Source organism: Puntigrus tetrazona, chromosome 6 (genome assembly GCF_018831695.1).
Source record: "Puntigrus tetrazona isolate hp1 chromosome 6, ASM1883169v1, whole genome shotgun sequence".
Taxonomy (NCBI): Eukaryota; Metazoa; Chordata; class Actinopteri; order Cypriniformes; family Cyprinidae; genus Puntigrus; species Puntigrus tetrazona.
In genome coordinates, this window is record NC_056704.1 from 12,576,376 (window position 1) to 12,592,937 (window position 16,562).

The window sequence follows — 16,562 nt, forward strand, 5'->3', positions numbered from 1 at the left end:
TTGAGGAAATCAGAGGCTCTGTTGTGGGATTTATTCAGAATTATTTGCTCACTATTATGTCTGTCATGTAGGATTTTTATTCCTAAGTGTTGCTCCACCCCAAAATGAAATTTTTGTCATTAATCACTTAACCCCATGTTTTTCCAAACCTTTAAAATATTTATTTGTATTGCATTTAATACACAACATTGGCCAATTTGGTGTAATATAGAGCAACAGTGAACAGATAACCAATATGGTAAAGTAAGCAGACATAAATAATCGTTGTTCACTACAATTCATTCTCAGAGAATTTGTTTTGAAAATGTTTTAATTTTCTTTTTCAATACATGCAATGCTTTTTTTAATTTATAGTCAGGTGTCATGCTCTATAATACGTGTATATAATATATCACAAAGAGAGGCAGTTCCCAGAACAGAGTGATCATGTATAGCAGTTATTACCGCCATCAAACTGACAGGCGGAACGTGCTTGGCTGTCTGTTTTATTCTAGACAGCATCTTCTGATATCTAGAACGCCTTAGATTTCCCATGCAAGAGAACGGTCTTGTTCCCCCTCAACTTCAGGATCTGATTTAATTTTGTTCTTACATAATGTTTTCCTTCTTCGTAACAGGCGACAATTGGAATTGACTTCCTGTCAAAAACCATGTATTTGGAGGACAGAGCGGTAAGCAGTCTAGCATGTTCTAATACAGCACCAAATCAGATACACTCCTCTGGTTTGTATTCCAAGCCAAAGAGAAGAGTTTTAATGAAACCATATTGAATCTCCGAAGCTTTTTTATTATACCAGCTGGATTTCTGTCAGTTTTAGTATATGGCTGGAAGCTCATGTATCAAGAAAATAGATCGTATCCTCTAGAGATGTCTGGAGTTTATAACCCAGAAATGATTCCATGACCTTCAGCCGAGCAGTTTGCTGTGGTTTTATAAGGTCATATTGATCCAGCTCTAGCTTGGCTCTGCGTGTTTGTGTATTTGTGCCTGTGTGTGTGTGTTTGAGGCGCTGAATAATTTGACTGTTCAGTTGGGGCTCTCTGACTTGCAGGTTCGGTTGCAGTTGTGGGACACGGCAGGCCAGGAACGTTTCAGGAGCCTCATTCCGAGCTATATAAGAGACTCCACCGTAGCTGTGGTGGTGTATGACATCACAAGTGAGCGCACACACACACACACACACACACACACACACACACTGTAATGATCGAATCTCCTTTAGCTTTGAAATACATTTACCAAGAGCCAAACAATCAAAGCGGTTAACTTTATTATAGCTGCCCGATTTGTCAGTTTGAGATGTGCGTTACAGGTCTAGCCTTGTTTAACACTATAACCAGATAGATTCAACCCCAAAGAAGCATCTGTAGGTTATTTTTCATAATAAAAAGATGACGGCTTTATTGTCAGTAAGCCAGAGTTAGCAGTGCACACAGCTTTGTTAGTATGAGCAGGAAACACAAAGCTTGATTTTATAGGTAAAGCAGCCAGTTTCACCTTGAAGCAGAAGCAGGTTCAGTGATGTCAGGCTGCACATAAACGCATATAATAAAACCTTATTGAATATTTCAATAATATGACAATAACACACAATTGCACAATAGCTGTGATATATATATATATATATATATATATATATATATATATATATATATTTGTGTATATATATATATATATATATATTTGTGTATATATATATATATATATATATATATATATATAGGTAAGATATTATATTTCTGCACATATATATATATAATAAAACCTTATTGAATATTTAATAATAATATGACAATAACACACAATTGCACAATAGCTGTGATATATATATATATATATATATATATATATATATATATATATATATATATTTGTGTATATATATATATATATATATATATTTGTATATATATATATATATATATATATATATATATATATGTATATATAGGTAAGAAATTATACAGTACATAAACGCCATAATAAAACCTTATTGAATATTTCAATAATATGACAATAGTATATCAATAATAATACAAAAATATATTTGTATATATATATATATATATATATATATATATATATATATATATATATATATATATATATAGTAAGGTTGTATGCTATACCATATACATTTCAATAAAATAATTTAAAAAATTATAATAAAATAATTTACCATCAACACATTTTATCATCAACACAAATTACAACATAAATCTGTTAAGGCTGTTGATTAGTTAAATATATATTTTAAAAATACATTTTATTTTTATATATATATTTTTTATATATACTATAAATGAAGGCCAGATGATACTGATACTGATGCTTTTATATATATATATATATATATATATATATATATATATATATATTGCCAGCCTTAACTGCAAATTATTAGATTATATAAACTATTTCACTGTTTGCCCTACAAAGTATTTACCACCTTCTGTCTTTTTTTTTCATATAGATGTGAATTCATTCCAGCAAACTTCCAAATGGATCGATGATGTGAGAACGGAGAGAGAAAGTGATGTCATCATCATGCTGGTGGGCAATAAAACAGATCTGGCAGATAAGAGGTGAGTTGTCTCGCTCTCAATCTTTCTCTTGCGCTTTTATTATTAAGCTGCTTAACAAGGCTGTTTCACTCACCAGCGTGTGAAGCGAAGCTGACAGTTTCATTAAAGAGACTCTCTGAAAAAGGCGGAAGCCTTATTCTCACTTTAGACTTCTGGGAGGATGCAGGATGACGGATAATTTAAGAACAAACCCTATAGTTGTGTAGAAGATGAAGTAAAGTAAAGAATGCAAAAATAACGTTGTTTAGAAAAGGCTTGCCTAAAATGGTCTGTGGAGGTAACTGTCAAAGTAGTGATGCTTTACGTAACTAGTATTAACTTAAAATGAAGTTTTAAAATAACAAGCTGCTTTTCCCCCCAACCTGTCACCATATAGTGAGGCAAATTGTTACAATACTGATATATATTTGTGAGTTGAGGTAATATTCAATCTGCTGTATGTAGTGTTGAGAAGTGTTTTTAGTGAATTGATTAAGTATAGTTCAGTTTACTTAAAGTTAACTTTAAAATATAATAGTATATGATATAGAATTTGGTGTTCGAATGTATTTAGTAGAAATATATTCACTAACGTGCAAAAGCTTGAGGTCAGCAAGATTTTTTTGTAATACTTCAATTCAGCGAGGATTCATTCAATTGATCAAAAGTGATCAGTCCTGCTTCAAATCAGCGCTGTTCTTCTGAACTTTCTATTCATCTTGAAAGAATCCTAGAAAAAGAAGCAGCACAAATAAGATTATTCAACACTTTTAACATTGATAATAAAGATGAATCTTTCTTAAGCATCAAATAAGCATATATGGTTTCTAAAGGATCTTGTGAGAATTCAGCTATGTCATCGAATCAGTTCATTTCATCAAAATATTTTCAAATTTAAACTAATAATATTTCTAAATATTAGAATTTTACTATATTCAGAAACATTACAAACTCATGTATGCTCAAGGTTTTTTTACGCTATTCAAAATCTATGCCAGATAAATATTGCTAAAAAATAAATCACATAGTTGCTTTTTCTGTGTGTATCTAAAAGAGACCCCCACACCCCCACCCCTGAATAGTTTTAATGTAACAAGTTACTTTTTGTTTTTGTTTAGCTGATTGCTATTTTGAAATGGACTAAATTGACTGTAATATTAATCACCAGGAAAGCACAGCTTCAAAGGCTTCTCAACCCAGGTCTACCCTTGGTGGAAAACCTCCTTGTGTCAAGCTTTAATCAGTAATAAATAAAACAAAATATTAAAATGGGAATAGATGTGTCCAAAATCACTTTTAAATATGAAATTTCAATGTAAAGAAAAATCACTATAGCTAACAGACCAGAAAAACATGTCATGAAACAAATTAAACTTCTGTAAGAAATGGGCATTTCATGCTTCACTTACTCAGTCCTTCAGAGACGTGGAAGCTCAGGGATGAATACGGCTCAGTCTCTCTCTCTCTAACTATGTGTCCCAGAGGAGGTCAATGTTTTCCTCTCTTTTTGTTCAATAATAACTTGCCTCTATAGTTTTCATCCTCCATTGCACCTCCTGAGCAAAGAGCAGGTTATCCATACTAATTCACAGCTCTCGGTCTTAAGAGACTTTAAAACAACAGAACATTTTTTTTTAGAAACACAACAGATTATTAGAAGCAAGAGCGGTTATGGCAATAAACCTGAAGCGCCGTTGTTTGCAGATATCTCTTGGTTTGACAATCTAATGCAATAAATTTAGTGCATTTTAAGTGTAGCTTAGGAAGTGTACAAATAGCTTTTAATGCTCACCAAGGATGCCATTATTTGAAACAGTAACATTGTGAATATTACAAATTAAAATTGCTAAGCGTAACGTATTACCGGGATGGCAAAGCTGAAATATCAGAAGCCATTACTGTGTTCAGGTCACATTATGCAGATTTGGTGTTATGTTATTGCATTTGACTATAATATATGATATGATATAGAACAATTTGTACTTCTAGTTAGATCCTACCTAATTAGATCCTGTCATTGTATATGCATTTTGTTTAATCTAATCTAATCACGTCTATTATAAGAGGAAATTGCATAATAATGCATGGGTAAGACTCTACAATAAGGTGTCATTTGCTAACATTACTGGACAACACATTTATTACAGCATTTATTCATCTTTGTTAACATAATTCATAAAAGTACAACAATTCCTTGTTCATGTTAGCTCACAGTGCAAGGTGTGATTTCAATGCTTTAGTAAATGCTGAAATTAGCATTAACTAAGGTTAATAAATATTTCATGTTAACTAATGTCGTTAACTAATGAACCTCATTGTAAAGTGTTACCAGTGCATGTAGTCAAGAGTGCATTTATCTGAAGCTTTAATGTTTCACTATATATATATATATATATATATATATATATATATATATATATATATATATATATATATATATATATATATATATATATATTATATATATATTGTTCATGGTGTCAGAGAGTAAACATGACACTTTGCAGGAAATAAGTTCCTGAAAGAAACTGATTGTTTGTAACACATCTCCATGGTGATAAATAGCGCACGCTGAGGTAGAGCTGACCGTGTTTTAATATGAGCGTTATGCAGGATTTGTTTCCCTGACGACTGTGAAGGAATGTGGCAGGTCTATCAGTCTGTGGGTGCAGGCTGATAATGGAGGCAGTTACAGTAGTTCTGTGCTCACCACGAAACACTGTCCGCTGTCCATACATTTAGTACATTTTGTAAATTGAGTTTAGCATGGTTTGTTTGACAGGTCATTGCCTATCAAGAATTAGGTTAATTTGGTTCAAAGGTGCCATTAGTTTTTTTTATGCAACATCAGTGTGCCTTTTCATCTTGAGTTCTCTGATGGGCAGCTATTGTCCAATCACAGCGTCTCTCACCGCCCTCTAACAGACCGTCTTTTTCTAGCATTTTAAAGGGAAAGTTCACCCAGAAACGAATATTCTTATTATTTAGTTTAGACTATAAGACTTCTTCCGTCTTTGACATTTTGGTAACAATTTAGTATAGGAGACAGTTATCACTATTACTTAGTTGCTTTTTAGCGTGAACATTAATAATATATTGGCTGTTTATTAGTACTTATAAAGGGACATATTGTGCATGATTGTATTCTACATCCCTACCCGATACCTAAACTTAACACCTTACTAGCTATGAATAAGCAGCAAATCAGGGGTTTATTGAGGCAGATGTCATAGTTAATGGTTTGGACATTCAAATAAAGTGTGACCAACATGTGACCAACATTTTAATAATGATCAAATAAATAACTTAGCAAATTTGTGGCATGATTATGTGATCGTTTTTGTAAAATAATATATTTTCGTTCCATAAAAGCAATGGAATCGTTTAAAAAGTAGTATTTGTAAGTTTGAAAAAACTGAGTGCAAGAGTATTGACTGATTTTCATCAAAAATATATATTTTTATGATTTCATTCATTTACATTGTTCATTTACAAAAACGTTAGACAGTCTAGGAATAAAAGTTTAAAATATATTCAAATAAAAGACGATTATTTTAAACTGTAATGCAATTTCACGATATTTCTGTCTTGAATGTATTTTGATCACATAAGAGACTTATCACACAGATTGCATAAGAGAATTAAAAAACATGTTTTCACCAACCCTACATTTCTGAGCACATTCAAGTCTTCTAATCACCAAAATAGGTCAATAATAACAAATCCATGGCATTAATGAATGAACAGCACCATATAGATAAATATATGGAGTAAATGGAATCTCGTGATTTTAGACACACTCCATAGTTGAATCTTTTTTGACAACAGCAGATAAGATTAGCTGTAGAGCAGAATTAGTTGTTGTGAAGACAGACACTGTGGGATTTGTATAACGGTGGCATGATGCCCTGGAGAGGATTAAAGTGTTTGTGCCCGGCAGAAAGCGTCATGTACTTTTGTGCCAGAGGAAGTGAAAGGTTAAACAGGGCCTGGCATCTTGGACAGTAGTTCCAATAAATATGAGCCCTGTGACATTAGTCGTACTGTACTACCACTGATGGCAATGTGCTGTTAACTTCGCTTGCACTTCATTATATGGTATTAGTAGTTTCTATAGATGCCTTTTGCCAACTGCTCCTGTTGTGACTCTGGGTCTGCAATCGCGATTGGACGACTGAGGTGGCAGTTATACGACTGGAGGCGGATCCTCTGTCTCAGCGTAGCAGAGTGTCTCTGTGCACAGGAAAGATATTAAAAACCCTGGGTCAGACTGTTGCCATGGCACCCGGTAATAAGTCAGGAGTAAGCAACCTGTCAGAACATTTGCTGTGGTATGTGTGTACATGTCACTTCTGAAACTTCTGATATACACACGTATGCACTCTACATCACATACTGTATTTAGTATCTGTATATAATGCATTCATTCTGGAAATGAGTTTTATTTTCATAATAAAGGAAATGTTTTGACGAACTAATTCGCTAATCAAATCCAAGCAATATGACAGATTTTCAAAACAAATTTGTCCACACACACACACACACACAGTTCTTCAATTCTTTAGTATAGCTTTAATATAGTTCTTAAAAGTCTCTTATGTTCATCAAGGCTGTATTTATTTGACCAAAAGTACTGTAATTTTATTGCAATTTCTAATATTAGTTTCCTATTTTATTATATTTTAAAATACCTTTTATTTCTGTGGCCTGCAGCACTGAATTTTTATCAGCCATTACTCCAGTCTTCAGCGTCAAATGATCCTTCAGAAATCATTGTGATATCCTGATTTGCATTTTCTTTTTAAAACATATCCCAATAACCTTTGTTGATTTACATCTTCAAAGTGATTTTTTTTTTTTACATTGCATGCCAGTAGCTCAACATGTCAATAGAACGCCACCATTAAAGGTGTGTGTGTGTTTAACAAATGTTAGACAAATGCTATTTTACAACAAAAAGTCTCATATACTGTAAGGCTGTAATAACAGATTTAAAGTCAGTGTGGGTGTAATGCATGAATTGTGTCCAGAGGATGTTTGTTCTCTCTAGAGGAACAGATGGTACTGCGCTCTTCCAGAAACCCTACTTGATGTCAGCTGAGATCACCTACCCTTGAGACAGCACCAAGCGAAAAGAGACACGTTCAGCCCAACCGATACACTGTACATCAATCCAAAGCGTCAAACGATCGATTTACCATCCACTTGAAAAAAAGAAAAGCGTGTTGTGCGGAAAAACATGGGTTTGAAAGCCCGCAGCACATTAATCAGCTATTTCAAGGTCAAGATGTACCATATGTACAGACCGCGAGTGCTGAATGCTTTTTCGCCATTTTGGTGAAGAGGTGACGGCTCCTAAACGTAATCACGACTTTTTGAATGTAGGCAGATATGAACTCAGTGGCACATGCATGCCAAACCTGTGTGTGCTGTTTCTGTGAGCTTAAGATAGCACCGGATAAAACATTTATGACCGGAAGATTCAGCAGAGAAGGCAGGAAATTTAGGCTGACAAGACATTCTGCCCCATCAGCATTTATAACTTGTGCTACGTCCTCTTCTTAATCCCATCTTTCTTTTTATGACATGAATATCAAAATATTTAGCTTGTGGCTACTGAGGACTTCAAAGCGCATTCATCAGCCAGAGACAGACTTCAGGGTCAGGTATGGAGTCCTTGCTTTGGTTTTCTGCAGTCAAAAAAAAAAGTGTCTATTATATTTCATCAGTTTTTTCTGCTGTCGCCCCTTTGCTTTCCCTGAGGGTTTTGATTGGAAAGTGAAAAGCAGTTTCACTCTTTAAAAGACAAGAAAAGAGCTCAAAAACATATCTGCGCTGTTTGGAGGGACTTTGATCGTGAGACAAAACCGCATCAAACCACATCTGATGTTCATATCCATCAAGTTCTTTAATTGTCACAGTAGCTTTGAAAAAAGAAAACACCTTCATAGTTCTACCGTGGATGAATAGATGACTGCATCTCTTAAGGGACCATGTTGTCTCTAAAAACAGAAACAAGTCGAGGTGGTGCCTCAATGATCAAACTGCTATAAATGTAACTGGTAATATAAGAAATGACTGAGTAATGGATATCATGAACAGTTAGAAGGCATACTGACACTTGCTCTGTGAATTAATGAGAAAAGTGTTTCAACGTTCTCATTTTGTCTTATTCAGGAATGTCAGTTATGAAGTAACTCCCAATGTTCAGATTAGAGTGTAACAAATATCGGTGGTTAGTTGTTTTTACCTAGATACTGTATGTAGTCTTGTCCAATATAGTAGTTAGTCTAATATATCTTGTAGTCTTGTCTAATATAGTAGTAGTTATGTAGTAGGTTACAGTTAAATTATGACTCATTATGACTTTTCTCATTTAACACAGTGATGACTTTATATTACCTTCTGGAGTAAATTTTCAGCCCAATTTGATATGCAATTAAATACATTAACTAATCACTGCATTTTTATCTTAAATACAATTAAAACAATGCTCCATTCTTCTGTGTCAATAAAATAATATAATTAATTAATAATAATAATAAAATTAATTAAATAAATAAATAAAAGTATTCATTTCTTAAAAATAAGTAAATAAATAAAAATGTAATCAATTAGGCAATCATTTTACTGCCCTAAATTTTTGAATGGTTGTGTGTGTGTGCATGTGTGTATCCGTGTGTATCCGTGTGTGTCTGTGTGTGTACACATATGTGCGTAGATTTACATTTATTTTTAAAGGAACATCAACATAACTCAACAAAATTCAAAAGAAATTGGAAAGAAAATGCATAAATCATTTTAAACACTGAATAGACTCTAAATTACTCTAAAAATTAAATTTAGGTAGAATTAAATTTTTACCAATTACAATATAGTGTTCAGTGGGGTTATGCAGCGATAATAGTAAAATATTGAGTACAAATTAGTTTGATCATTTACATTACTTAAATAGAATTTTATTTACAGTGCATTTCAATCAAATAATATAATTTAGTTCACGGTCTTGGGGGCACGATTGGAACGTTTACGGAGAATGAGCTGTATACTTTGAGAAGCAGCGGGCCAAGAATGCAATTCGTGAGTTAAGTAAACTCACAAATGCCTCTGAGCTCCTGTCTGTAAAGAGAACAAAAGAGTTTGTTGGTTACATCACGGCTGTCCCAGCAGACAGAGCTCGGTGGTTTAAATACAGCATGTCCTATTCACGTCCGCTGCTCTGAGATGCAGCTAGTCTCCTCTTCAGCCTACTCATTTCTCTCAGCCGCCTCATAGGCTTCGCAAGGTAAACAAGCTCCATAGTCATAGACATGGATTAATGCCACAAGTGTGTCATACAAATGAGGCTTAATTAATGAGCCTTCCCTTTGTGCAATTAATCAGTTTCAACATCAATTAATTAGAGTTAGCAGAGATGAGGGTAGGGAGGCAATGACTGATGCCGTTGTCTCAGGCTCAGTCTTAGTCTCAGCCTGTGCTGTCGATAATACTTCAGCCATAATCCGTGACCCACTAACCACTTCATCAAAAGCCACATTTCCATTATTGCTGTTTTCATATATCTTGTTGGGCTACTGTCGAGGCTGGGCAGTTTCGTGATAGTGGTCGCCATTACAGGCAGAATGATTATTCATGCGGCCCCTCTTTGCCATTATTCATGGCATCCCTCCTGCCAAGACCAGCATTCAGTAGCTGCATGTATTGTTTTTTTTTTGCTGTTGGTGAGCTTGTCTTTCGACCGAGGAGGTCTGGAGAAAGTATTCTTCAGCCCATCGCCATTCATCATTCTATTGCTCAGCTGATGCACAAAATCTGCAATTTATGCAATCTTTTCTGTTTTTGAGACTGTTATCTGAGCTGTTAATGCCACATAATTAAAATATACCAATTCGGATGCTTTGAAATGATTCTTAAAATATTACCCCCAAATATCTCTCTTTTAAAACATACTATGTTACATTGGTTCTCACCCAGGGCCCGGGGCTACTAGGGGCCCCTCAGCAAACAACAGATTAGATCTTCATATATAAAATAAGGTATATCTCATTTTTTTAAAAAAAGCATTAAAACAAGCCCTAACAACTAAAACTCTATGTATTTCGTTAAAACAACATCTTTTTCTTTAATGAAAGATTTTCTACTGTCTAAAATGTTATAATTAATAAAATCATATAATTACATGTGCATATATTTTGTATACAAGCTCCAAAACTACAGCTGACTGGAAGGAAGGAGGGATGGAAAAATCGATATGTTACACGCAAAAAGAAAAAATCAAATTGATAGTATTTTTTATTGGCGATCAGCATGTCCAGTGTCCAATGGAAAATTCTTTGTTTTTCTGCAGGGGTCGTCACAGTTCAATAATGTTTTATAAATAAACTCATGAATAAAACCAACCTTTTTCTGCAGGCAAATCACGATCGAGGAAGGCGAGCAGCGGGCCAAGGAGCTGAGTGTGATGTTTATCCGAGACCAGTGCCAAGACAGGCTACAATGTCAAACAGGTGAGCTTTACCTCAACCCCCCAATCCTTCAGTGGAGAGAGCGGCCGTATCGCGTAGGTGTGAGAGATGCTCTGATTTCTCTTCTGAGGTGCAGTTGAAAGCATGATTCAGGATGACTAAGCACTGAGGTGGGAGAGATCAGATGTGACGCGGAGCACTGCTGTGTTTTCTCTGTCTCTGAGAGCCGGAAGTGCGTGCAGCACACAGTTTGTGTTGTGTGGGCTGAAGTGTGTGTTTGTACATGTCAGCGTCAGCTCTGTCTGACTGGATCACAGACTGCACCAGTCGCTCGGGCTCTCTTCAGTTAGAATGACCAAGATTTGCTGTCTTTTTGGTTTTCTCAAATACAGTAGTTTCTTTCTTACTGTCAAAACTACCGTTAGAGATGTGACGTTATGAAATATCCAACAGTGCTCCAAGGGCGTCTTTTTTATTAAAAAGTCTGAATTAATAAGCTTTTCATTTATTTTGTCATAAAAGTAAAATCTATACTATTGACCCATACAACGATTTTTGGCTATTGCTACAAATATACCTTATAACTGGTTTTGTGAAAATATTATTATTGATAATTCATTGTACTAATACTGAAAAATATTCATATTTGAACACAATCTTCCGATCACAGTTTAGAGTCAGACCTTTCCATTTTACAATTACAGTTTGAAACATACACAAAACACATCATATTAATTTCATATATATATATATATATATATATATATATTATCACTCTTAAAATAAAGAAGCTGTATTGTTGTGCGCTGTTCTGAATTCTAAGCCTTTATTCTTAAAGTCATGTGTCGCTGTTTCACAGGAGCTCAACACTGACAGTACAAGACAACACTAAGATACTTTAAATCTCTCAAACAACATATTATTGTCACCAGACGTGGAGCTGACTTGTTCCAGTCTCCATTACAAACAGAGATCGTTTCCAAGCCTTTACATTGTTACTCGTGTGTGTGTGTGTGTGTGTGTGTGTGTGGTTGACTGGAGCAAGTGTTCGTTTCCAGACTTGTGTTGACTGGAGCAGGGAACTGCATTCATCTGAGATTACGATCAATACTGAATTTTTCTTATTTATTTCTCCAATAACAGCAACATTAGTTAAACTGATTACCTCACAGAGGTAATCGCGAAAAATGATTCGGATATTGATTGAAGTAGCAAAGTGTCAGATCCTTTCCAGGATGAAATTGAACTCTTGTGTAAATAATACAATGCTCAAGCAGGTTTTTATGATGATAGTCATTTGTTGTATAGCAGCGTTTCATAAGCTAATAATATTACGTTTCATTATGCATAGCAAGAACATTGTTTATTTTCAGTTTTGAATACTTTAGTCTAGTGGTATAATAAAGTGATTCATTTTCTTCCAGTCTTAATTTGAAAACAAATGAAGTGGCTCTTTTACGTGCAGTGATGTGTGTGGAGCTACTTAGCCATGTTTTGAGGACAAATTTGTACCCATCAGTAAGTTTAATCAAAAAAAAAACCACTCCTAAAACATTATTTTGGGGACACTATAATTTGTAAAAACAGTACAAAACCTTAAAGGGTTACTCCATCGTCTTTGTAACACAATTTAAGATTTTCTGGATGAAAACCCGGCAGGCTTGTGACCGTCCCATTAATAAATAACACTGTCAAGGTCCAGAAAAGAATGGACTATTCTGGCGATGTCTTTTATACTTTTTGCACCTTGACAGTGTTATTTACTTGTCAGTCAATGGGACAGTTACAGGCATCCAAGGCTTCATTCAAAATCTTAAATCGTGTTCCAAAGACATGCAAAAGTTTTCTATTTGGGTAAGGTTATAGTTAGTCATATATATATATATATATATATATATATATATATATATATATATATATATATATATATATATATAGTTAATATATACTAAATATAGTTAATATAACAGAGACTAAAGAGACTAAACAGAGACTAAAACTGCAAAAGTTGTTGTACAGAAATATGTTATCTAACGCTCACACAGCTGTGCTATGCTAAAAGCTGATTTGTAAAATGACAAATGAGACATTGTATAGACGCATGTGCCTGTCTCTGTTTTTTCTTAATTGGAATTGGTTTTGAGTTGTTTTGTTTTTGTCCCAGCTAGATTATGGCTCTCTCTGTCTTTTCTGTCAAAAACAATGGCCTGAAGGTAGTTAACAAAATGAGTCTTTTTTCCTGACCCTTTCTGCTTAATGGTCCAGTGTGTCCCATTTCCCTGTGGCTCGTCCATTGTGATTGATGGCATGAAATGAGAGGGGTGGTGTTGGCTACATAAGCTAACTGCCCTGTTTGATATGATTGGGAGTGAGTGGAGCTATATATCATTCACGGTATGGCCCTCATATAGCTTCTGGGAACAGTCCTTTATGGAGGTGGCTGTAATGGAGGTGTGTGGTGGGCCATTAATTGCTCTGCTGGTAGTGGTATGCCAGCAATGCATTGCAAGTTTCAGAAGGCAGAGCCAGACTAAGTGCTTTTTGCTGTCCCTTTATCATCGTCTACACAGAGTCCGCTTTAAAGGTCAGCAGGTGTTTTAGTCTGTGACATTTATGATTCTGAAAAGCAGTAGTTGCATGGGATCTTCATTTCTATTACTATATATAACAGAGCAGGTTTGCTTCAATGCACCAGAGAAGGTCCACTTTGCTCCAAATTGCTTTTTTACAGGTTTAAAAATGGCTCGGCTCATGTTTGCTGCCAGAAGGCTGAACGGTATGACACAGGGCCACTGCAGGACTATTCCAAAGTATTGTAAAGTATACCACATAAAGGAAATATCCAAGAAAATGAATTGAATACCAGTTGAACGGAATTGAATTTTTCTCCCAACTCTATTTCAAAGCGAGCAGCGGTCTGCTGGTCAACTTCATGTGAGCAGTTGAACCTTTTACAAAATTAGGAAATGTTTTGCTAACATGTCGATGCCCAAATACTTTGCCCAATTGCACAATTTCTCCTAAAATGACTTTTAAAATGACTGCAGAACATACCTTGCCGTCCTTTACAGACAACATCTTTTGTATGAAGTGATCTGGTTACTGTCGCAGCTGAAGTCTCTAACAGCATTCTCTCTTTCCTCCTGCAGCTGTTTTGACGCGTGTGGCAGCTGCCCTTCCAGGAATGGAGAGCATGCAAGAGACAAGCAAAGAGGCAGTATCCTTTCAGTGAGCTCAAACCAAATCCTGCTGTACGTAATCAGGTTGCTCTGCAGCACTCTACACATTTAATAATAATGTAAATAACCGACTGAGGATTTGTTCTCTTACATACGACCTCTAGCACATTTTTTCCCCTGTTATTTTTGTCTTATGTACTCCACAGCCCAGTCAATAACTACTACACTGTTATTTTTATATAGCATTATTTTGTGTATTTGATGTAATGCAATCTGTTTACATGGTTTAAGGTTAAAACACGCATTTTCATGGGACTTTTAAAAATTGTAACTGATCAAAGCACCGTAAATGAGGTGAACCAAACATTAATATTAGGCTTCTCTTTTAAAACCAGTTTTTAACATTCTAGGAATAATCTTTATTAACAAAAAATAACATTTATAGATTGAATTGGCCTAAAATGAGTTCATTTTTACCGGGATTCCTCACCGAAAAGCGATTGGGCTGGTTTTGAGTGGCAGGTTCTGCTGTAAAAACCTGGCAACCCACAGACCACTAGCTGAGAATCACTGATATAGACAAAAAATGAAGTGCGCAAGAGGTTGAGATGCATGTACAGGCAGCATGAGGTTACAGTCCTGTATTGTATTGTAAGAGTTTCCCATCATCCCTCAGGCTTTAGAGCTCTGGCTCATATCAGTCGAGTCAGACTCCAGATACTGACACAAGGTCAGCCCATGTCATAAAACAGTTTTCTGACATTTGCCGTATGTCACTGTGCTTTGATTCTCCGTGATGGACAGCTTCTCTGTTCCATTTTACTTTCCTTTTAGATTTGATACGACTACTGCAACACTGAAATATTAGGGTCGTAAGCCTCCATATCCAACTCTTGACAACAGTTCTTATGTTTATGAGACATCCTTTAAAAGAAGACACTGGCAACACTTTACAATAATGTCCCATTGGTTTATGCAGTAAATGTCATTAACTAACAGTATGCAATATTTTTACAGTATTTATTATTCTTTATCAAACATAACTCAGCTCCATTAAATAAACATAACTCAAGTCCAATAAATAATATTAAAGGATACAGATTTTTTTGGTAACCCTTTAGAATAGGGACCACTTATTCACTATTACCCATGACTTTAAATAAATTCTTAATTTACTGATTATTAATTGTTAGTAAGCTAGTTGATAAGTTTAGGTATTGGGTAGGATTAAGGATTCATTAAGGCATTCATATGTGCTTAATTACTAATAAATGGCTAGTATTCTAGTAATATGCATGCTAATAAGATACTTGTTAAGAGACCTAAAATAAAGTGTTACCCTTTTTTTGTTTTGTTTTTAATAATAAAATAATTTCTTGGTTTTTTTCCCTCATAGATGTAGTTAAGTAATGGTAACAGATGTAATCTTATTGTAAATTGTTACAGAAAATTAAGAAAATGTAGTTTTTTTATTTGGTTGGAAGTGTGCATGCAAGAATATGAAGCCTTTACATCACTAAGATATTCTCAAATATCTATTGACGGTGGCTTGCCTAAAGTAGTTAACCACAAAAGTAAATATTTTCTGTATTTATATTTTGTTAATATTTTTTACCAGTTGTGTTTTCACCTTCCTCGCAGCAGTCACTGTACAACATGCAGCATAGAGCGCGCCATTGAAGCCGTCCCATGATCTGTTGATAGCTAATATTAATTTATTTAGTCTAATTTGTTTGACAGAGTAAAGTCTCATTTACAGAGGTGAGGTTTTGGTGGGTATACTTCTCCATTACTCATTCATGTCATTTCCACCATGAAATTCAAATATTGGCCTTGTTCCACTCTGAGGCTAATTTATTTTCCTCTCATTACGTTTCCTGCCACATTCAGTCACTTGTTATTAGCGGCGGAAAGTCTATTGCTATGGTAACGAGAAACATTTTCTCTTCATTATCTCTGTGAATATCTTTCGCGGCAGAATAAGATAAAAATCCGGAGAGTTTGAATGACGCAAGGTGCCCTCTTTCTGTTTGTTTTCTGGGCCCTGTGAGGGTGTGTATAGTGCGCTCTGTGCGTGGGGTGTATGTTTGCATGCGTGCAGTCATTATAGCAAAGAGCCGCTGAGATGTTACCGCACTCAGTATCCATACAGACGTGGAGAACAAAATAAGGGCATAAAATATGGGACCACTTGTGTGCGGTAGAGGTACTTTAGGTAATTTCGTAATAATAAATACAGTTATGTCTAGAAATATAATTGCAGAGAATGTTACAGCATGAAATGCAATCTGATCATGTGTCCTGATGATGGTGAGGCGACTTTAAAATGCGGTATCAAAACCCTTGGTTGTCT

At 35.0% G+C, this 16,562-nt stretch overlaps 1 pseudogene; it reads left to right on the forward strand.

Annotated features, from left to right (window-relative positions):
* Positions 1-900: 900 nt before the first annotated feature.
* LOC122346839 lies at positions 901-11,218 on the forward strand (annotated as a pseudogene).
* The last annotated feature ends 5,344 nt before the right edge of the window (positions 11,219-16,562 follow it).